The sequence below is a fragment of the Rhagoletis pomonella genome, unplaced genomic scaffold (assembly GCF_013731165.1).
Source record: "Rhagoletis pomonella isolate Grant_MI unplaced genomic scaffold, Rhpom_1.0 Rhpom_scaffold_00007, whole genome shotgun sequence".
In the NCBI taxonomy this organism is placed as follows: domain Eukaryota; kingdom Metazoa; phylum Arthropoda; class Insecta; order Diptera; family Tephritidae; genus Rhagoletis; species Rhagoletis pomonella.
In genome coordinates this window covers 13,572,459-13,583,637 of record NW_023458561.1, presented here as the reverse complement: position 1 = coordinate 13,583,637, position 11,179 = coordinate 13,572,459, and positions in this window count along the sequence as shown.

The following is an 11,179-nucleotide window of genomic DNA, read 5'->3' as shown; positions in this document are numbered from 1 at the left end:
CCCGGCGAAGTCGATCAGCCTCAGTCCGTTATCGGACGTTTCGTCGTGGAGGCTGAATTTTCCGACAGTGGCGCCAAAGATCCCTTCCTTGCCCACCTTGGCATTAAAATCGCCAAGCACGATTTTGACATCGTGTCGGGGGCAGCGCTCATATGTACGTTCCAAGCGCTCATAGAAGAGATCCTTGGACGCCTCATCCTTCTCTTCTGTCGGGGCATGGGCGCAGATGAGCGAGATGTTGAAGAACGCCAGTACTCGGCGACGGAGTCTCTCTCCTACCACGAATCCAACACCGAATTTGCGCTCCTTTACGTGGCAACTGTAGTAGACGTCGCAAGGCTTCACGCTTACTTTACCTTGCCCCGTCCATCGCATTTCTTGGATGGCGGTGATGTCAGCCTTTGTCTTCCCGAGGACATCAACCAGCCGGGCAGAGGCACCTTCCCCATTAAGGGTCCGGGGGTCTCATCCGAGGCTGTTTGCTTCTTTTCATTGGGCGGGGTTTTAACGTGGCGGGACCCAAACCCAGCGCACGCGAAGTTTTACGCCTTCTCACTTTAGCTCGCTCCCAAACGGGTGTTTGGTTGCTACCCAGAGGATACGTGGATATAAATATCCGGACGTTGTGAGCTGCGATTTGAACCGTACGCACAAGAATCGCTTCTGGCCACTCCCAGGTGAATGGCAGTCAAAAGTTTTCCACTTCTGCGCACGGAACCATCCTCCCCTCATTTGGAGTTATTATGGAAAAATTTTGTGATTTTTGTTACTATTTTTTTACTACTTTTGTGTAATAATATGGATTGCACTTTAACCGATAAAAATCAAGGATTCAAGTTATATACAAGACTAAATTTCGAACTTTTATCTCTATTTTTTATAAGCAACAATGTGCAGCTCAAAATTTCCGTTGGTATACAAAAAAATTTTACTTTCTGTTTTTTTTTTTATATAACAATTGCCATTTATAGAAGCTGCCGTAGATTTTTTAAATTTATTTTTTATATACCTGTCCATTTTTTTCTTTTTATCGAAATAATCATTTAAAATATTTAGGCAATCAAACGCTCCTCATGATTCCAGTAAAATGAGTATTGAACGAAGCACGATATGTTCGTCTTTTATCGATATACATGTATATGTATGTACATAAAATGTGTTCGGTAAGTAATACAATAAAGTAGACTCCATTTTTGGAAAAAATTTATAATATAAAGATAGCTACTAGAAAAATAAGATGGCAACGATAAATTATATTTTTTTTTCAAACAAAGTAATTTAACAAAAATCTACCAAAGTCATAGAAATTTACCAACAAAAATTTAATAATAAAGGGTAAAGAATAACACTTAGAAAAAGACCAATACAAGAATGAAAGTAAAGGTGAGTACGTACATAGATAAAGAAAAGGATAAAGGCAAACGTAAAAATAAAAACAAAAACAAAGATGCGTAAGATAAAGGTAAAAATGAACACCAAGGTGAATTTAAACACTTTACTTATATATATATAAGGGCAAAGGTGAAGGGGAATATGTAGATGAAGAAAATGATAAACATAAAAGTAAAGACAAAAAGGAGGATGAGGATACCGATAAAAGTAGAGATGAAGATAGGAGAAGAAAGATTAAGATATGTAAGTGTAATTAAAGAGGAACGGATATAGAGAGAGACACAGAGACTCAATCTGGGAACTATTTTGGGATTTGAGAGATTTTCGGGATTCTCTGGACTTATCGATAAATTAATCGATATTTTAACAGAACCGGTCAAGGTTGCCAATTTAAGTCCCTTCCGGCTAGATTTAGCCTGTTGCGGTAGCAAACAGCCGGAGAAATTTCGATTTAGCAGGCAGCCCATTTGTTAGCCGTTTTGCAGAAAAAAATTAGCCGTTTTTAGCCGATTTTGCTATTTGCCTTGTTTTCTTAAATTTAAAATATGTATATTTGTTTCAATTTTTGACTAAGTGACCCCAAATCTGTTAGAAATGGTTACTAGCCTTATCGTGGAGAAAATTTTCATGTAGGGCAGGGTTGTATGAAATTGGGCCGATTTCGCTTATTTTTATTTTAAACGAATAAGGGATTTTCTTCATAAAATGTTTGTTATAAATGTCTTAATTTTAAGTGTGAAGTTTTATTCGCAAACTTAGAAAATAAGAAATTGTTTCACTGTTAAGACACTTAAGATGCGTTTGTGTTTGGATATAGTGCCAACAAACAGAATAAATATTACATGTAGATATTGTCTTCCCAGATAGCGCATATTCAATTCTGCCTAAATTACAAAACATCATTTTTGCCCACTCCCAAAGGTTTAAGGTAAGGGAAAAATTGATATTTTCAAGCACTATGTACACATATGTATTTTTTTAAACAAACTTTTTTGCTGAGAACTTATTTAAATTCCAAAACCCGAATGCCAACTTGAACTAAAGGAACCAACACTGAAGTGAGTCAAGATGAAAATAAAAGAGCACAAATTTCTATGTAAAACAAAACTCTCTGGGAATCCTACGAGACATCTGCCGGTCATATGACCGGTCACCTAAATGGGAGATCTGCAGTCTTTTGGCATCATATTTTACATCAGAAGTGAAGGGATTTGTGAAAAATCTGACCAGTTCTTTTCTGTAACTGTGATTTTGCATCCCTTGTCAACATATGGCCTCGGTTGAAGTTAACTTAAGGTCGTTGTTTTACTGCCTAAAAATTGAAGGGAAATTTTTACAGCGTTTTTTATGTGTATTGGTTTCTATTTGAGTGTATTGAGAATCGGTCAGTCTGAAAAGGCCTTGTAGGGAAGACAATAGGTTTGTTCGTCGAAAATCCAGCGAGAATTATCACTCAAAATATCAGATAGTAAGAAAAAATGCTCCCAAATTCTCTCTCAGGTAGAGAAACTTGCAATTTTCTGTACGAACGCAAATTTGCAAGTTTTTCTGCCAGCTCGTGTCCACGGTTGCATTTCAAACAAAAGAAATTTGTATAGAATTTTTAAAATTCTTTCAGAGGAGCAAAAAACAGGATCTACGTGTATATAACTTGTCAGTCCGACTTTCTCCAACACACGTTTCAATTTCTTTGTCGGGTTTACTATATACTCTGGTTGAGATTGCATTCCGATTAAGAATACAGTTTTTTTTTGCCGAGTACCTTTCAAATCATTGGAATTAACTAAATTAATTAAGTAAACAAGTATTAACTTACATTTTTCGTTTTAAAATCACTCCAGCTTGTAAATTTTTAAATTTAACGAAGTTGTTTATTCAAATTATCGTCGACAAAAAATCCAACCATGTGCCACAATCATATGTTTTTCGTGATTGCAAATTCTTGCTGCCAAATTTTTTTCCGGCTCGGTTTTTTAATTTACTCCAAGAAATATGGGGTGTTCACAGTTCGTTCCAAATAGTGTCTCAAAATGTAGACGTCTACATTTTGAGACGTTTTCTAACCGTAAAATCTGTGGTGTTGTTGTTTCCCATACAAAATTGGAAAACGACGCCGTCTACATTTTGTCACACTCAAAGGTATGTTTTTTACGCGTCTACATTTTGCAACCTCGCAGCAGGGTTGCATTATGGCAATACTAATCACATTCTTTTTATTTATTGGGCACGTTTTCTGTATTTGCATTTAATTTGAGCGCAATTTCTGATGAAAAGAAGTAAATCAAGGAAAAGAAATAACAAATATTACGAATTGGTAATTAAGTTAAATAATTACAATTTTTCAGAAACAAAATCGAAAGGCGACATATAAAAAATGCACGCAAGGAAGAAATGTCTGGCAACACCAGCAAAGTTTTGTGACGCTTTTGCGACGACTGCTAGAAAGGGGTGCTCACAGTTTGATGCTAAAGATGTCTCAAAATGTAGACGTCTACATTTTCAGACACAATTTGGAACGAACTGTGAACACCCCAATAGTATTTTTACTCGTGATTTATTTAAATAAAACATGTGAAATTTAGTTGAAACATATTAGCCGTTTTTAGCCGGTTTTATTTGCCAATTTAGCCGGTTCGTCCAAAAAGTTCTGGCAACACTGATACTGTTATCAATTTTGCTATCGATATTCTCGGAACTTATCGATATAATAATCGATATTTTTATCGATTTTGTTATCGATATTTTTATCGATTTGTTATCGATTTTTTTGCGCTCGTAAACCAAATGCTGAGATGCAGGGTGGTCCGGGCGGAGCTGGCGGGGGTATCGTTGACCAGGTTCGTAGAGAGGGGCACCCCGCAAGGGGGAGTCCTATCCCCTCTATTATGGGTCGCAGCGGTAAACTCACTGCTGTGTGGCATGGAGGGGGGTGGCTGTAAGGTTATTGCGTATGCGGATGATCTTGCACTAACAGTAAGTGGGAAATTTCCACAGACTCTATGTGACATTATGCAGGTAAAACTGAAGGAAGTCGAGAGTTGGACAAAAAATAACGGGCTAGGGGTAAACCCAAGCAAGACAGAACTTGTACTGTTCACAAGAAGGTACAAAATCCCCCCATTGATAACACCAAGGCTGGCACAGACCACACTAAAATTAAGCGAGTCCGCTAAATACCTGGGGATAGTCCTAGATAGAAAATTAAGGTGGATTCAAAACACCGAAGAGCGGGTGCAGAAGGCCACGGTTGCCCTATACAGCTGCAGGAGAGCAATCGGCCAAAAATGGGGTTTAACCCCGAAGCTAGTGCACTGGATATACACCGTCGTGGTGAGGCCCATACTTCTGTACGGGGTAGTGGTATGGTGGCCAGTGCTGGAGAAGAAAGTAAACATTATTAAATTACAAAAAGTGGAGAGAACGGCCCTGATCTGCATTAGTGGTGCTCTCCGCACAACACCTACTATGGCAATGAACACGATCCTCAACATCATACCCATAGATATTATGGGACGACAATACGCTGCGTTTGCAGCCCTAAGACTACAGGGGCTTAAAAGCTGGAAAGTGGCTCGCTGTGGTCACACTACAATTCTGAGAAACCGACAACTACCGAGTACAAAGGACTACTGTGTACCAAGGCTCACTTTCACTAAAGGTTATAGCGTAACGCTACCTAGCAGGGAATCATGGCTCGAAGGAGCTCCGGGCTCTAGAGATGCCATAAGATTCTACACGGACGGCTCCAAACTAGAAAATAGGGTAGGAGGAGGCGTCTACTCGGAGGAATTGGGAATAAAAAGATCATTCCGACTACCTGACCACTGTAGTGTCTTTCAAGCCGAATTGGCAGCCATACAAGAAGCCGTTGACAGCCTAAAACTAGCTGTTATCGCCACTACGGAAATATATATATACTCAGACAGTCAGGCGGCCCTTATGGCGCTTGACTCTGTCACTATAAATTCGGAAACAGTTGCCAACTGCCGCAAATCACTTAACGTGATGGCAGAGCAGTTCGCTTTGCACCTGGTATGGGTACCGGGGCACAGTGACATACCAGGAAATGAGAAGGCAGACGAGCTTGCAAGGGCGGGTACTTCCTCTCCACTTTCACCAGCCTGGAAGAGGGTGGGTATGCCACTCGCTTCCTGCAAGCTCTTACTAAGGGAGAACTTCCTTGAAGAAGCGGCCTCCAGATGGGAGCGCACTGAAAACTGTAATACAACGAAGCTTACATGGCCAAAATGGGATGTACGGAGATCGAGAGAAATTCTCACTCTCAACAAAGGCGATATGTCACTGGCCATTGGTCTGCTCACAGGACATATTTTGATAGGAAGGCACGCAGAACGCCTCGGGGTTAGTCACAACGACTACTGCAGGAGCTGCCACGACGAAGAAGAGCCTGAATCAATAAGGCACTTACTCTGCGATTGCCCAGCACTGGGCAGGAAAAGACAGAAATTCCTAGGTATAGGTCTTCTAGACGATCTAAGCGCGACTGCTAAGTTTGGAATACGGCAGTTGCTAAGGTTTGCAGACTCCACAAACTGGTTTAAGGAATAGGGGTTTTCTTTGGATCCATGTGGTATCACAATGGGCCCTGATCGGGCCTAAGTGTGCTGGCGCCCTCTGGGCCTAGCAGCCACTTCAACCTAACCTAACCTAACCTATCGATTTTGTAATCGATGGTTTTAACTATTTTGTTAGCGAAATTTTTATCGATTTTGTTATCGATGTTTTTATCGATTTTGTTATCGATATTTATCGATTTTGTTATCGATATTTATCGATTTTGTTAGAAATATTTATCGATTTTGTTATTGATATTTTTATCGATTTCGATCGGATGTTACTATCAATTTTGTTATCGATAGAGTATAAGGATAAAAATTAAGATAAAAGAAAACAGAATAACATAAATGGATTTAGCAGGTTATGTACACTTACATATGAGTGGTGACAGGTAACAAGATCAACGGAAATAAGGTCAATTGACTTTATTTTCCACCCTGGTGCGAAATAAGGTCAATTGACATTACTACCTTTTCAAAAGTGAAATAAAGTCAACAAAATTTTGAAAATAAAGTCATTCATGCTATTTCCTCATTCAAATGGAAATAGCGTCAACAATACTTAAAGTATGTCCATTCATAGAAAAAAATGTTGTTCTTACAATAAACATTGCCCCGTAAGTGTTGTTTTTTAATAGATGAAAAAGGTTATTGCCAAATCCTCAGTGTGGTGCTATTAGTCCACACACAATCATGAACTACCACCTATGGATTTTATTAAAAAATTTTAAATTACGAATATAGTAAAAACACGATGCGAAAAACCGAACGCAAAACGCAGCTGGAATACGAGAAATTTTTGAAGAAAGAGTGTAGAAATGATCCAGAACTTGCAAAACATGTCTCGTTTCCACAAAAACAAAGCGAACACGATTAAATTGAAGAAACAGTCCATGTCCAAAAACCCCGGAGGAACACTGAAAGAATTCTGTGTTTTAAATTAGCATATTTTGAACGAATTCGGAATGTCTAAGGTCGAAAAGAAACCAACCTTTCTATAAGGAAACAGTTATAGAAAAGGAATTTTCTTACACTGTATTTATGTCTCCGCCAGCAATTTGTGGCATCCATTTAAAAGCAAGGCGAACGACGACACTATTTATTAGATGGCACATTCAAGCCAATGCACAGTTGCCAATTTTTGGAAAAGCCTGGCCAAAAGTCCAAAAAAAAATTGGTGCATTCGGATGCATAACCATCTTATATTGTATCGTTATGAAACAACAAGTCGATTCTCTTAAGGCATTTAGTGTTACAGGAGATCGAAGTGACTGTTGCTAGCAATTCGCTCTAAACTTTTCGTAAATTAGAGTTTTCGTCGTTGTTAAAATCGTGGTATTATCTTTAAAAAAATAACAGTTTTCAAGCATCCGCTCATGGACATTGTAATTTAGAGTATGTAAAACAGTTCTTTCATTGTCACGCCATCTAAAACCTAATGTAAGACATACATATTCACGGATTGATTTTTTTTGTTTACTCATTATGATGGATTAGGAAAATAGTTACGAGAGTGGTCGAGATGGGTGGTCTAATTTTCTTTTTCATATATATTGATGTTTTTCCCATCCACTTTGATTAAAACCACCTGCCACAAGCCGCCACTGTAGTTTGGACATCAGTTTTTATACGCGATTCTTAATTTTTTTTATGTTTAAAAGATTTAAATTATGAAAAAAAATATTTCTGTCAAGATTTTGATGTTTTAAAGATTGGATGTTTTTAGAATTTAAATGTACTAAAAAATTTAGAATTTAAATGTACTAAAAGTACTACTATATTAGAGTGCTCATCCATGGGCCTCTCATTATTGAATGGGCACCCCTGCCAATTGGGTAACTTTCCGAAGAAACCCAAGAGTCAAGGAATAAGGATATTAAAAAATATCGGCTGCTTGTATCCTCGGCCCCTGTCATTTCAAGTATACCTTTAAACCCACCAAAACAAAATCATAAACTGTCGTCAGATGCCATTAAATTATTATCAACTGTTTTAAATGCGGATGCGGAATTGCCATCAGTAAATAAAGATACTCCTGTACCAACAAATATGTATGTCTTGTTTATTGATTCATTCAAAATCCCGCAGTTCCCGTGTATATTTCAACATCAAGATTTTTAAAAACAAACATTAAGACCTCGTTAGTGTTTGTCCGAGCTTCTCTTCCAATTTGTGGCGTGCGCATTGATGTTGGCGCACAAAGGGGAGGGGCCAACAGTTTTACGCCGAATCCGAACGGGGATTTTATTTTTATGAGAAGCTGTTCTTCTTGGCTGAATACACTCGGGGGTTGGCCATTGCCTGCCAAAGGGCGACTTTATTACAAAAAACTTGTTTGTTTCTTATTTTTTGATGTTGGTCGGAAACTGGGCTTGAACCCAGGCCCTGCGGAATGATAGCGTATATTGCTAACCGCTACATCACATTATATAACAAAAAAGCCGAAAACATGACCTTTTTTAATTAACTACCTTAGTTTTGCTAAAAATCTGATTATTTTAAGCGTACGCAGCAGCCATTATGGATCCGCCATTTTGAATTTTGAAATTATATGGTGAAATTTAAAACCAGCAACCAAAATAAAGACGAATACACAAGGTTTGATTACAATTGTACCACGCTTCGACTTTTGGCCAGCTTTTTCGAAAAATTGGCCACTGTGCAATCTGAATAGTGTAATAAACAAAGTGAAATCAATATATGTATGACGTATTTATTTTTTATACGCTTATATGACAACGGTTTTGTCATTGCGTTAACCCATTTGAAACTAGCAACATTATAAATTACTTTCAAAATAAAAAAAAAATTTGATTCCAAATGAAAAAATAATTGTTTTAGAAATAAAAGAATAAAAAGAAAAAAAATCTTTTAAAAGGCTAGATACTTGCTGTTTATGCAGAAGCACCCACAACGATGAGGTAGGTGCCAACAGATGTTACGCAAGGAAAGGAGTGCATGAATGCGTGTGGTGTTAAACTAACTGGATCATCGAAAGTTAGCGCTCTGCACTTCAAATCGAATGAAATCATTTATGCAAGTATTAATGCCAACAGAAGACTTCAATCCAGATGCAGTGCCATCAAAGATGTTACCTGCTCAGGGATGCCGTTTGGATCTAAATAGATCCAATTGGATACATTTTCAGACGAATTTTTGCGGGATACTTATTTTTTTCCGATCAGTATAAATGGGGATACTTTTTTAAATAGGCCAAAATTTTATATTTTCTATAAAGTTTTTTTTACGTTTCCTTAATTTACTAAAGATCGCTACTTAAGCGTGAAATTAAAGCATTTTATTTTTTGTGAACGAAGCAGTGAACATATGCAGAGATATAAGCGCAATTGTTTTAATTAGTTAAAAAGGATATTTAAGCAGGATCTTAATATACATATATATAATATATATATATATATTCTTTCTGTAGTAGTCTCTTTCATATCACATATTTTCATTTGTTAATTTAAAAAGAAATAAGATTTCAATGTAGTTTAAAATACACTGTTAAAAAAACTAAATTTGATTTATTTATGGAAATTTGTATGAATTTTACTGAAAAGAGAGGTAACCAGTTTCCTCTTTAATGTGTGCAAATTTGCACATTAAACATTGCCTGTTTAATTCTACATACCAAATTTGTCGCGAAGAGAAAAATTACACATAAATTGTTTAAAATAGAGTAAATGTGAGCGCCTAATGTTTATTATTAGTAGGAAATGTATTTGTAGTTTGAAAATTTTTGCAAATTTAAACATTTTATATGTGTATTTATGTGTACATTTTAAAGATCTCAAGTTCTGAATTTTGCACAAAAAATGTACTTTTTAAATTGAAATTACAAATGTTTGATTTTATGAAAAATAAAAATATATATACATGTATCCCAAGTCCTTATAAAGCTCGTCGGCGATTTCAAGCATCCGTTGTTGGTTACCCCAGCAACGAGTACATGTGTGAGTGTCGGGTTGAATGTCGGGTGCTTGAAGCTTGCCCGGCGACACTCAAGCATAAAGCGTCAACACCATTTGCAATTTCAATAAACCGCAACGTAAAATCTTTATCTTCCGCGAACTTGCTCATTTTACATATCACAACAAACTAACACACTAAAGCTCGGAACACTTTGACGACTGCAACTTCACGACGTAACGACAGCGACATCATTTTGTCGACAAATGTCGCCTTGAAGCCAGCTTCTTAAACATTTTGAAGACCTCAGCGACATAGCAAACAGCCGATTTTAAAGTTTGACATTTTGGTATATTTATTTCACAAATTGTGTATTTTTATTTAAGTAAATAAGAAAAACATGAACAATCAAGAATATGTGATTAATTTTGCGACAATTTAATTTTGCAGCACTACATCTACTCATTGTCGCCGGCAAAATTAGAAATAGATTTAATTTGGCGACGTCGACAATTGCAGTCCTGCAGCCAAGATGTCGTGCTGTCGTCAAAATAATTGTGCCCGTAAGAACGTGTGTATTTAAAATTTGACAGATGCTGCTTGTCGCTTGCTGTCGTCAAAGTGTTCCGAGCTTAATGCTTGTGAACGCTTTGCGCCACTATCAAACAGACCGCTTGTCAAGCGGTCGTGTTGATGGAAAATCAAAAATTTTTGATTTTCCATCAACACGAGCCGACAACAAGTACGTGTGACACGACGATCTCCGATTGCCTCGGTTGCTGGGGTAACCAACAACGGATGCTTGAAATCGCCGACGAGCTTTAGGATGGGTTAAATTATGGCTGCATTTCTTTATTCATTCTGAGCGTTTGGAATAAACTTTTTTGTTTACTTATTCTTTAGAACGTTCCTGATGATATTATAACGTATATCTCAAACGCATTCTGTTTATTCCGGCTGTGAAATTGGATTATCCGGAATGTATAAAGAAACGCAGCCTATGTCTATTTCTTGAAAATTTTTGGTTTCTTGTTTTTGTTATTTTTTCGGCCTTATAACAATTATATTCAACAATTTATATTGAGCTCGAGGCCGTTTTTTTAAATTATTGTTGCTTTTCCACAATAAATTTTCATTTAAAAAACGGCCTCGAGCTCAATATAAATTGTTGAAGATAATTGTTTTAAGGCCGAAAAATAACAAAAACAAATAACTTAAGGACGAGCACACCTAAAAGTTAAGCATTCTAAAAATAGAATTATTAGCAAAAACCAACAATACCAACAACCACATGATCA